Source organism: Cydia fagiglandana, chromosome 27 (assembly GCF_963556715.1).
Source record: "Cydia fagiglandana chromosome 27, ilCydFagi1.1, whole genome shotgun sequence".
In the NCBI taxonomy this organism is placed as follows: domain Eukaryota; kingdom Metazoa; phylum Arthropoda; class Insecta; order Lepidoptera; family Tortricidae; genus Cydia; species Cydia fagiglandana.
Window position 1 is genome coordinate 8,830,930 of NC_085958.1, and position 13,559 is coordinate 8,844,488.

Consider the following 13,559-nt stretch of genomic DNA (forward strand, 5'->3'; position numbering starts at 1 on the left):
AAGAAAATCTTAATTTTATAATTTTCTGTTAATTGACTAGTCTTATCGATCGAGTATCAACTTGCGTCGCACAATCATTTGTAGGTTATGTCAGTAGCTATCTGTCACATAGGTCGAAAATCCCTTGCTTGCCGTCCTTCATGGTAAAAATCTTTGAAAACTGCAACTTTTCAGAATATTTTGGGTACATTTCGCTTTGGTATCCCCTTTTCACAATGTTTGCGGTCGAGTATCACTTAAAGCTCTCAGCAGTTCTTTAGCATGATTATCTAGCTGTATAGTTCAGGTTTCAAAAATCTCTTGCTGGCTGTTTCAGCACTTGTAGCTCTCAGCAGCCACTTAAGTAAGAAAATCTTAATTTTATAATTTTCTGTTAATTGACTAGTCTTATCGATCGAGTATCAACTTGCGACGCACAATCGTTTGTAGGTTATGACAGTAGCTATCTGTCACATAGGTCGAAAATCCCTTGCTTGCCGTCCTTCATGGTAAAAATCTTTGAAAACTGCAACTTTTCAGAATATTTTGGGTACATTTCCCTTTTCACACTGTTTGCGGTAGAGTATCACATAAAGCTCTCAGCAGTTCTTTAGCATGATTATCTAGCTGTATAGTTCAGGTTTCAAAAATCTCTTGCTGGCCGTTTCAGCACTTGTAGCTCTCAGCAGCCACTTAAGTAAGAAAATCTTAATATTATAATTTTCTGTTAATTGACTAGTCTTATCGATCGAGTATCAACTTGCGACGCACAATCGTTTGTAGGTTATGTCAGTAGCTATCTGTCACATAGGTCGAAAATCCCTTGCTTGCCGTCCTTCATGGTAAAAATCTTTGAAAACTGCAACTTTTCAGAATATTTTGGGTACATTTCCCTTTTCACACTGTTTGCGGTAGAGTATCACATAAAGCTCTCAGCAGTTCTTTAGCATGATTATCTAGCTGTATAGTTCAGGTTTCAAAAATCTCTTGCTGGCCGTTTCAGCACTTGTAGCTCTCAGCAGCCACTTAAGTAAGAAAATCTTAATATTATAATTTTCTGTTAATTGACTAGTCTTATCGATCGAGTATCAACTTGCGACGCACAATCGTTTGTAGGTTATGACAGTAGCTATCTGTCACATAGGTCGGAAATCCCTTGCTTGCCGTCCTTCATGGTAAAAATCTTTGAAAACTGCAACTTTTCAGAATATTTTGGGTACATTTCGCTTTGGTATCCCCTTTTCACAATGTTTGCGGTCGAGTATCACTTAAAGCTCTCAGCAGTTCTTTAGCATGATTATCTAGCTGTATAGTTCAGGTTTCAAAAATCTCTTGCTGGCCGTTTCAGCACTTGTAGCTCTCAGCAGCCACTTAAGTAAGAAAATCTTAATTTTATAATTTTCTGTTAATTGACTAGTCTTATCGATCGAGTATCAACTTGCGACGCACAATCGTTTGTAGGTTATGACAGTAGCTATCTGTCACATAGGTCGAAAGTCCCTTGCTTGCCGTCCTTCATGGTAAAAATCTTTGAAAACTGCAATTTTCAGAATATTTTGGGTACATTTCGCTTTGGTATCCCCTTTTCACACTGTTTGCGGTAGAGTATCACATAAAGCTCTCAGCAGTTCTTTAGCATGATTATCTAGCTGTATAGTTCAGGTTTCAAAAATCTCTTGCTGGCCGTTTCAGCACTTGTAGCTCTCATCAGCCACTTAAGTAAGAAAATCTTAATTTTATAATTTTCTGTTAATTGACTAGTCTTATCGATCGAGTATCAACTTACGACGCACAATCGTTTGTAGGTTATGACAGTAGCTATCTGTCACATAGGTCGAAAATCCCTTGCTTGCCGTCGTTCATGGTAAAAATCTTTGAAAACTGCAACTTTTCAGAATATTTAGGGTACATTTCGCTTTGGTATCCCCTTTTCACAATGTTTGCGGTCGAGTATCACTTAAAGCTCTCAGCAGTTCTTTAGCGTGATTATCTAGCTGTATAGTTCATGTTTCAAAAATCTGTTGCTGGCCGTTTCAGCACTTGTAGCTCTCATCAGCCACTTAAGTAAGAAAATCTTAATTTTATAAATTTCTGTAAATTTACTAGTCTTATCGATCGAGTATCAATTTGCGATGCACAATCATTTGTAGGTTATGACAGTAGCTCTCTGTCACATAGGTCGAAAATCCCTTGCTTGCCGTCCTTCATGGTAAAAATCTTTGAAAACTGCAACTTTTCAGAATATTTTGGGTACATTTCGTTTTGGTGTCCCCTTTTCACAATGTTTGCGTTCGAGTATCACTTAAAGCTCTCAGCAGTTCTTTAGCATGATTATCTAGCTGTATAGTTCAGGTTTCAAAAATCTCTTGCTGGCCGTTTCAGCACTTGTAGCTCTCAGCAGCCACTTAAGTAAGAAAATCTTAATTTTATAATTTTCTGTTAATTGACTAGTCTTATCGATCGAGTATCAACTTGCGACGCACAATCGTTTGTAGGTTATGACAGTAGTTATCTGTCACATAGGTCGAAAATCCCTTGCTTGCCGTCCTTCATGGTAAAAATCTTTGAAAACTGCAATTTTCAGAATATTTTGGGTACATTTCGCTTTGGTATCCCCTTTTCACACTGTTTGCGGTAGAGTATCACATAAAGCTCTCAGCAGTTCTTTAGCATGATTATCTAGCTGTATAGTTCAGGTTTCAAAAATCTCTTGCTGGCCGTTTCAGCACTTGTAGCTCTCAGCAGCCACTTAAGTAAGAAAATCTTAATTTTATAATTTTCTGTTAATTGACTAGTCTTATCGATCGAGTATCAACTTGCGTCGCACAATCATTTGTAGGTTATGTCAGTAGCTATCTGTCACATAGGTCGAAAATCCCTTGCTTGCCGTCCTTCATCGTAAAAATCTTTGAAAACTGCAACTTTTCAGAATATTTTGGGTACATTTCGCTTTGGTATCCCCTTTTCACAATGTTTGCGGTCGAGTATCACTTAAAGCTCTCAGCAGTTCTTTAGCATGATTATCTAGCTGTATAGTTCAGGTTTCAAAAATCTCTTGCTGGCCGTTTCAGCACTTGTAGCTCTCAGCAGCCACTTAAGTAAGAAAATCTTAATTTTATAATTTTCTGTTAATTGACTAGTCTTATCGATCGAGTATCAACTTGCGACGCACAATCGTTTGTAGGTTATGACAGTGGCTATCTGTCACATAGGTCGAAAATCCCTTGCTTGCCGTCCTTCATGGTAAAAATCTTTGAAAACTGCAATTTTCAGAATATTTTGGGTACATTTCGCTTTGGTATCCCCTTTTCACACTGTTTGCGGTAGAGTATCACATAAAGCTCTCAGCAGTTCTTTAGCATGATTATCTAGCTGTATAGTTCAGGTTTCAAAAATCTCTTGCTGGCCGTTTCAGCACTTGTAGCTCTCATCAGCCACTTAAGTAAGAAAATCTTAATTTTATAATTTTCTGTTAATTGACTAGTCTTATCGATCGAGTATCAACTTGCAACGCACAATCGTTTGTAGGTTATGACAGTAGCTATCTGTCACATAGGTCGAAAATCCCTTGCTTGCCGTCCTTCATGGTGAAAATCTTTGAAAACTGCAACTTTTCAGAATATTTTGGGTACATTTCGCTTTGGTATCCCCTTTTCACAATGTTTGCGGTCGAGTATCACTTAAAGCTCTCAGCAGTTCTTTAGCGTGATTATCTAGCTGTATAGTTCATGTTTCAAAAATCTGTTGCTGGCCGTTTCAGCACTTGTAGCTCTCATCAGCCACTTAAGTAAGAAAATCTTAATTTTATAAATTTCTGTAAATTTACTAGTCTTATCGATCGAGTATCAATTTGCGATGCACAATCATTTGTAGGTTATGACAGTAGCTATCTGTCACATAGGTCGAAAATCCCTTGCTTGCCGTCCTTCATGGTAAAAATCTTTGAAAACTGCAACTTTTCAGAATATTTTGTGTACATTTCGCTTTGGTATCCCCTTTTCACAATATTTGCGGTCGGGTATCACTAAAAGCTCTTAGCAGTTCTATAGCATGATTATCCAGCTATATAGTACAGGTTTCAAAAATCTCTTGCTGGCCGTTTCAGCACTTGTAGCTCTCATCAGCCACTTAAGTAAGAAAATCTTAATTTTATAATTTTCTGTTAATTGACTAGTCTTATCTATCGAGTATCAACTTGCGACGCACAATCGTTTGTAGGTTATGACAGTAGCTATCTGTCACATAGGTCGAAAATCCCTTGCTTGCCGTCCTTCATGGTAAAAATCTTTGAATACTGCAACTATTTAGAATATTTTGGGTTCAGTTTGCCTTTGTCTCCCCTTTTCTCCAAGTTTATGGTCGAGTATCACTTATAGATCCCAGCAGCTTTTGCTGCATGCTGCATGGAACCGGTTTTAAAAACCTCTAGAGCTAGCTTGCCGTTTTATTAGGCGATATTACAGATAGCATGAGTTCTGTGACGAAAATGTACATATTTTAGTTTTTCATCACTTGTAGTCTTGTTCGGTCTGTTTACTTTGTAATTACATGTATCAGGTGCTCTTTTAGTGGTTTTCTATGACATTTTTTACATTAAAAATTTTGACTTCTTAATTTGGTTGGGTTATCGGCGGCTGCTAACTTTGGCTGCTAACTTCACACCGGTTAATCAAATGCTATTCGCAATTCGTAATTGCTTAAGAGGTATAATCAGACCAAGAATAGTCTGCAGCGGATTTAATAGCCCACTCAGTGCAAGTGTTATTTTAAACGTCAAACTTCTATAAAATTATGGCGTATAAATAACACTTGCATTGCGTAGGATGTTAAAATCCCTGTAGACTTCTCTTGGTCTAACTCTATCGTCATTTTAATTATGGCCGGCGTGAAGTTTCTGGCATGTACAGGTCCCACGCTGTATACTTAAATACAAGTATATCGCCCGAACGGCCGGTGAGTTTCTGAATTTAGAATTTAGCCCAACACCCGTCTTGCCTGTCAGGGGCACTCCTCACGTCATATATCAATTACTAAACAATAATCAAATGCTATTCGCAATTCGTAATTGCTTAAGAGGTATAATCAGACCAAGAATAGTCTGCAGCGGATTTAATAGCCCACTCAGTGCAAGTGTTATTTTAAACGTCAAACTTCTATAAAATTATGGCGTATAAATAACACTTGCATTGCGTAGGATGTTAAAATCCCTGTAGACTTCTCTTGGTCTAACTCTATCGTCATTTTAATTATGACCAGCGTGAAGTTTCTGGCATGTACAGGTCCCACGCTGTATACTTAAATACAAGTATATCGCCCGAACGGCCGGTGAGTTTCTGAATTTAGCCCAACACCCGTCTTGCCTGTCAGGGGCACTCCTCACGTCATATATCAATAGGGTATTATATTTATTTATTTATTTTAAACTTTATTGCACATACAAAAAGTACAACAGGCGGACTTAATGCCGGTATAGGCATTCTCTACCAGTCAACCATAGGGCGAAACAGAAAAGCGTCCATGTGGGTGCAGTGAGAAATAAACAGAAAAAAAAAAACGTAACTTATACTGTATTTAAAATAAATTATTTTACACCATGCATGAAATAAAGCACCAGATAATTATTAGAAAAACACAGATAGGAGTTATTTTTAAACACAAGTTCTATTTAATAAATCGGATAGAAATATAAAAAGTAGGTGAGTTGGCCGTGACGTCACGATGTAATGTCTCATATAAATTCCATATTAGCAAATCATTTTGACAGTTCTAAAAAAGTACCTGATTTGACTAGTAGGAAAATACCCTATTACTAAACAATAATCAAATGCTATTCGCAATACGTAATTGTTTACAGTTCGTTTTTTTTAGCATTAGAAATAAGGTAAACAATCTTGATGTGTCTTTTAATTGAAAAACACATTTTAAAAATAAGTTACGGCAAATATGTAACAATTATGAATCTAATACGATCATTTATATTCTTCTGCTTTCATAGTTAAGTAATCGTTTTTGATTTTTAAAAATCGTTTTTCAATTAAAATACATGTTAAGATCGCTTACCTTCTTGCAAGTTCTTTCTAATGCTAAAAAAAACGAACTATAAGAGGTATAATCAGACCAAGAATAGTCTGCAGCGGATTTAATAGCCCACGCAGTGAAAGTGTTATTTTATACGTCAAACTTCTATGAAATTATGACGTATAAATGACACTTTGCACTGCGTGGGCTATCAAATCCGCTGCAGACTTTTTTTGGACCGACTCTAACTGCTTTTCGTACAAACGTAGTTTTCTAGTAATTTTTTTTTCACGACAGGTGGTCAAAGTCGAAATTGATGTTTCGCTGTGAATTTAATTCAAGATTAAGCCAGTACTTTTTTGTATGTAGTTTGTCGATAAAATACCTATTCTGTTATCTTAATTAACTATTCATGATGCCGTACACATGAAAAAAACTAACTTCGAGACCTTTCCTAGTGCACACTGGCTTTAACAATGTTAAAAACGGTCAAAATTCATGAAAAACCTTAAGGCAATAACTTGAAAACCGTGCCACTTTTACTGGGGTCATGTTAAGTTGGTTTGGGTCTTCTAGGCTTGTCTACCTCCATTGTCACTGTGAGGTGTCACTTATGGGACACCCTGTATATCCTCTCCGGATATTAACATTATGGAAACACTGGAATAGGGGACGCTACAAAAAACTGTGTCGCCAAACAATGATATTATAACTATAGACAGGTTATACACAATACTCAAACATAAGAAGCACAAAATATATAAAGAAATCTGTTATTTTTGATTAATTTTCTCATTCTATTCATCTTTGTCATACTGGTTTAAGTACAATAAGATTTTTGTTTTTAATTAGATTATTGTAGTTTTCATTAGTGCCAAACTTAAGTAAAAACATATTCCCATAAATTATTTATCAATTTGAGCCACCATATACTAATTACTCGCAGCTTACAGGCCACACCCTGCAGCGCCCCTCCGGACCGTTTTAGAATTTAACTCGACACCCGTCTTGGCTGTCACTTGCACGCCCGCGTTATATATCGTGCGCCTTTGTCGCATTAATCACCGCTATATGTTTTTGAACGGCGATCGCGATCCGATGGCGGTTAAGAAACGATTTGCCTGTTCGGCGCACGGTGTATACCGTATTGATTTAATTGTAGTCTTACGGTTCTGACGGCCCGATTCGTACTTAAAGATACGTCAATTAATAGATCTAGAAACTATATGGATTAGATGTGTCAGTGTCAAAAACTGTAATAACGACAAGTAGTAATTAAAAATATTGTATTATGTGTAGAGTTAAAGGTGACTCAGCTCAGGTAAGAAAGCACATCAAATTGTATGAAAGCATCTCATAACAATCAGTCAGATTCATATAATATGTATTCTCATTTCTTTTATTGATTTTAATTTCTTTTCCTTTTGTAAGATTTGATATGTTTTCTGAAAGAGCTACGTATTTGTGATTTCATGTACATATATGTATGTTTATTTTTTATATCAAATTCTATAAAGTTATGTACTCACTGAGTATAATTGCATGAATTCTATAGTAATTTGAATTGTATTTTTCTTAATTACTCGTAATGCATGTTAATTATAAGATGTAATAATGTTTTGAAAAGATGTGTCCCGCCGAGTTTGTTGCCGGTCCCATATTGGGATACCCTCCTCCAATTGAGGGGGGATTTAAATCTTCTCGGGGCAGAGGTGTACGGTTGGAGCCGGTAAAGGTTTATTTGACGTTCATAAGCGCATTGTAATATGCCTACTTGAATAAACTATTTTTTATCTTTATCTTATCTTAAAAGTGACGTTTTTGTTTGACGCATCTTAAAATTCGAATCGGGCAGCAGGTTTGTGTTTGGATTAGTTAAGTTTGATATCAATCTAATTTCAATGTTAGTGATACACTCGTAATATACGAAATTGTGGGATTGTAATAAATTTCGAATCACATGCGCAATAAGGACCGTTCTGTCAGAATTTGTGATGGAATTTCAGATAAAAAGGACCTTGAAGCATAAAGACCCTTCTGTAATGGAAAGTCACATATTACAATTTTAAATAGATTAATCACCGCTATATGTTTCTGAACGGTGATCGCGATCCGATGGCGGTTAAGTAAAGATTTGCCTGTTCGGCGCACGGTGTATACCGTATTGATTTAATTGTAGTCTTACGGTTCTGACCAATGGTCAATTAATAGATCTAGAAACTATATGGATTAGATGGGTCAGTGTCAAAAGTGACGTTTTTGTTTGACGCATCTTAAAATTCGAATCGGGCAGCAGGTTTGTGTTTGGATTAGTTAAGTTTGATATCAATCTAATTTCAATGTTAGTGATACACTCGTAATATACGAAATTCTGGGATTGTAATAAATTTCGAACAATAAGGACCGTTCTGTCAGAATTTGTGATGGAATTTCAGATAAAAAGGACCTTGAAGCATAAAGACCCTTCTATAATGGAAAGCCACATATTACAATTTTAAATAGATTAATCTCCGCTACATATATATATATATATATATATATATATGTTTTTGAACGGCGATCGCGATCCGATGGCGGTTAAGAAACGATTTCCCTGCCGTTCGGCGCACGGTGTATACCGTATTGATTTAATTGTTGTCTTAAGGGGCCCACTGATTAACAGTCCGCCGGACGGTATCGGCCTGTCAGTTGTTCGGAGCTGTCAAAATTTTGTTCTAACTGACAGGCCGATACCGTCCGGCGGACTGTTAATCAGTGGGCCCCTTTACGATTCTATGGTTTGTGTTTGGATTAGTAAAGTTGGATATCAATCTAATTTCAATGTCAGTGACACACAAAAAAACACGCACAAACATAATGAATGTAATGTCACAGGAGAGAAAACTTGTGTGTTCGCGCGAACTGTACATTTTTCTCTCATGTGGGCAATAGTTAACAGCTTGTGGGCATGTAGGTAGATGAAAACATTACACGATCAAATAATGTAGGTTAAAGTCAAGTCGTACAGTGACAGATCCAGGCGGTTTTGCCTTTGGTCGGTTAACCAATAAATGTTATAACTACCCGAAAATATACAAATTGTTTGTTTTTATTTAAATACCTAAAGATACAGACCAACCAAATCAACATCAAAAATCAATTGCGTAAAATCAAATAAAAATCCGGCAATGAAAACTGAACTTTTCCAATATAAAAATTCACTATTAAAAACCTTAATTCGTTGCCGGGGCTCGGGGGCGTTATCCCGGAACTCTTAACGACTCCCCCTAATTGTTTTAAGCGTTTTATCCGCGGGGTGCAATTAATATATTCCTAAGAACTGAGAAGTCATGTGGGGAGCTCTGGGGGATGGCGGTGTGATTCGGTTTTGTAGGCATACATCTTTTACGTTTAAGATATTGTTTTTCAGGTATGTTTGGTTAGGTAAAAAACCGGCTAAGTGCGAGTCAGACTCGCGCACGAAGGGTTCCGAGGTGGTCTATGGTTCCAAAACACAAAAAACGGCAAAAAATCACGTTATTATATGAGACCTCTTAAAAAATATTTATTTTATTCTGTGTTTAGTATTTATTGTTATACTTAGCGGCAACAGAAATACATCATCTGTGAAATTTTCAACTGTACAGCTATCGCGGTTCATGAGATATAGCCTGGTGACAGACAGACGGACGGAGGCATCTTAGTACCACAGGGTCCCGTTTTTACCCTTCGGGTACGGAACCCTAAAAAATCACAGGCATTCAATTCAATTCAATTCAATTCTTTATTTCATGAACAATACAGTATTGTGTTTGAAAGGTTTTTACATGCTAACTTACATTAGGTAGTCATACAGTACAGTATAATATATTATATGAGTTCAACATACACTAAAAAAAAATACAAACGTCACTAAAATGTCAAAAAGCTATACACAAAAAAAAATACAGCCATCATTAAAAATGTCAAAAAAGTGAAATACAATGTCAAGAAATATAGAAATACTTATACAATTCAGAATCTTAAGAAATATATGAATTAGGAAAACAATAAAAAAAAAAATCATGGCATAATTATACGATGTCAATTACATAATTATAATCCAAGGATAATTGCAAATCAAATAATAATAATAAAAAAGTATATAATATTACAGGTTATAGGTTTATGAACTATGTCCTTGAAATATCTCATTAATACTATAAAAACAGCCTTCTAACAGCAAACTTCTTAATTTAGTTTTAAATTCCGCGTGTGATGTAATCATTTTTAGGTGAATTGGAAGTTAATTAATTAATTAATTAGTTTATTTGAAATTGACTACTTTCTGGTTTTAAATTTTAATAGTTTGGTAAGCCATTTCCATCAGTAGCAAAACGCGGGAAATTTAAAAAATGTAGGCGCGTTGGGTTGTCCTCGCATAGAAAATTCGTATTTCACGCCTTTCTACTAACATAGTGGGTTTGCCAGAGTATATTATATGTTCATGGATATTTTGACCTTATTGGAATAGTATAATTTTGTAATTGTAGCACCGCTCACAATTTCTCTGCTTAGCCTTAAGGTTGACTGGTAGAGAATGCCTTATGGCATTAAGTCCGCCTTTTGTACTTTAAGGTTTTTCTTTTGTGCAATAAAGATTAAATAAATAAATATAAAAATCTGTTTCACACGATGGACTTTTTTGTACAGTCAAGTGTAAAAATATGTGTGTAGCCAACTTATTCAATAATATGTCCCATAGTTCTTAATTCACTGACATAAGAGCTATGGGACATATTTTTGAGATGATTTGTGCACCCATATTTTACAGTTGACTAAAAGCAGAGATATATATAACTCCAAATAAGATAAATAAAGTCTAAGAAAAAAACGTGCCTCGGGCGGCCAAAAAAAAGTCATTCTCGAATAGATGGCGCCATTACCTTTGGCCTATTCTCGGCTAGATGGCGTTAACGACACCGTTTGGTATTTAACAATTTTAACACATATCAGTGAAAGAATATGGGTCAGTATGGAACAATAAAAATTAAGAATCATTTATCATTATTCATATTATTATTCATATTAATTTATACATTTTCAATTTTATTTTAAGTTTTAATCGTGTGTCGATAGATGGCAGTAAATGTACCGTGACTACGAAATTGACAACGAGAGGACCCCTCTATACTATCTATTCTTTTTGCTAAAAGATAAAATGTACCACTGTCCTTTTCATCATAGTAGGCGTGAACTTACCATTTATATTTGTCTATTTTAACAATCCCACAGTTAATAAAACGTAATAAAATATTGCTAATATTATTTTAATATAATCCCTTAACAAACTGGGGTAAGTAAAAAACACATAAAAACGGCATTGTGCCGGGATCAACATAACTCCCATTTTTAACATTATCTGTGGCCGGATTATCTATTGTTGTGGCCCCATTGTAAAAGAAGCAAGTAAGGATTTCGTGTTTTTGTTTTCTCAAGTGTTCGTTCTAATTGTGTGCGAATTTATTAAAAATGCACTTGGGCCTTTTGTGGTTCGTGTTTTTTGATAGTCATAAGAGAACGTCTTATTAATTTTTCTATTAAATATATTCTTGTGCTCATTTTCGGCATTTAGATGCAAGCGCCATTATCAATTTATTTCTGGATTTGATTCTTTATTGGATTTTAAAGGTCCAACCTATGACTTATTTTTAAAACGTGTTTTTCAATTAAAAGCATAGAAGTAGCATCCTATAGAAGTGGTATACGCGTGCCTCCGTGAGGGACAAAACATACGCAAATGCGACACTGTGATTGGTCGAATTCATTTGTTGCCCACCATTATCAATACTAAAAAAAAGGTGGGGAACAAATAAAATGTGAGACTGTGACAAGGACAAACAATAATAGCGCTTTCGCTGCTGCTCCTACTGAAAGATACATAAGACTATCCCGTTCTGTCAGTTATCCCCACCACTCATGCCCAATCCAGTTTAATACTAGATTCATGATTAAAAGACACATCAAGATTGTTTATGTACCTTTTTTTCTTATGCTAAAAAAACGAACTATAACCCAGCGCCGACTTTAAAAGAAAAAAGTGCCATTAAAAGCGTCATAAATGTATTATTACAATTTGGTGTTAACGATGACATTCCACACTTTGTCATTACAAAGTTACAAAGTCCGTTGCACTCTTACAATTACCAAAAATTTACATAAATCGGTATCACTTGTTTTTAACCGTGTCTTCCGTGACATTACTGATATTCGTCGCTCTTATTGTAAAAATCTACTGTTCAAAAACACAAGTATGTACTGTTAAACAAAGATTCAAACCATTGTCGAACTTCATTGAAAAACGCCTCTAACTCCACAAGTACCAACATAACGAACTTCCAATAAACGGTCCCCCGAATCAATTACCTTCGCGCCCGGCGCGCAAAAATTGGCGCGAAACCAATAACGAACTTAATTAAATCGCGCTAGTCTGTGGCGACATCGAGAGTAACTTTAACAAGCTCGTATTACCGCCTAATGGTTGGACAAGTTTGAACTTTAACGTATTGATGTAAGGTTGTTTTTGGTTATGGAATTATTTTGAGGTTGGAGGTTATTTATTGAAGTGATGTCCTTTTGATTTGCGTTGTGATATTAACTTAAATGGTATTTAATAGGGGCGCTTTTTAAATGAAGCTCAATGAGGTTGTCTTTATAATAAAGAGGTTTTATACAATTCGGGTTCAAATCCGGGCTCGTACCAATGAGTTTTTCGGAACTTATGTACGAAATATCATTTGATATTTACCACTAGCTTTTCGGTGAAGGAAAACATCGTGAGGAAACCTGCATACATCTAGCTGCGAAGAAATTCAAAGGTGTATGTGAAGTCCCCAATCCGCATTGGGCTAGCGTGGGGACTATAGCCCAAGCCCTCTCGCGCATGAGAGGAGGCCTGTGCTCAGCAGTGGGACGTATACACCGTGTTTTTTTTTATTTCCGTTAATTTCATGGGTGCATTCCTGAGCTTAAATTAAGTAACTTTCTCAAAGACACCGATGTTCTAATTAACTCCATTTCGGAGATAATCACTAATTTATTTTTTTTCCTATAAGGCCTCTACAAGCGTGTACACTTGCCTTAGGGCTGGTTTACATATTGGTTAGTGTTAAGAATGAGTTCATACATTTGCTACTAAACTTAAGTACAATCTCGGTCGATCGATGTTCGAAATGACATTGATATGTCACAGATTTCAATTGTTTGGTTGAGTTAAATGTAATGCCCGTGTTATAACAACGTTATATGCTACATTTAATTACTTTTTAAACTTAATTTTTTCTTTAAAAAAAAGAAAAAGAATATTTTTTTTTTGAAAATTAACTATGCCAATTAGTTCACTTAAACGTTCTTAACCATACCCCGAAGTTAACGGAATTCAATAAAAACACGGTGTATAGGCTGAAATGATGATGATACAATTCTTATTAGCGGGCGGGAGTTGACCAAAGGGAGCCGTAAAAAGCTACACATGCCTTTTTGAATTATAAGAGTTATACCGGGTGTGGCCTGTAATACGAGCAAAAAATTTAACTGTACGCTGT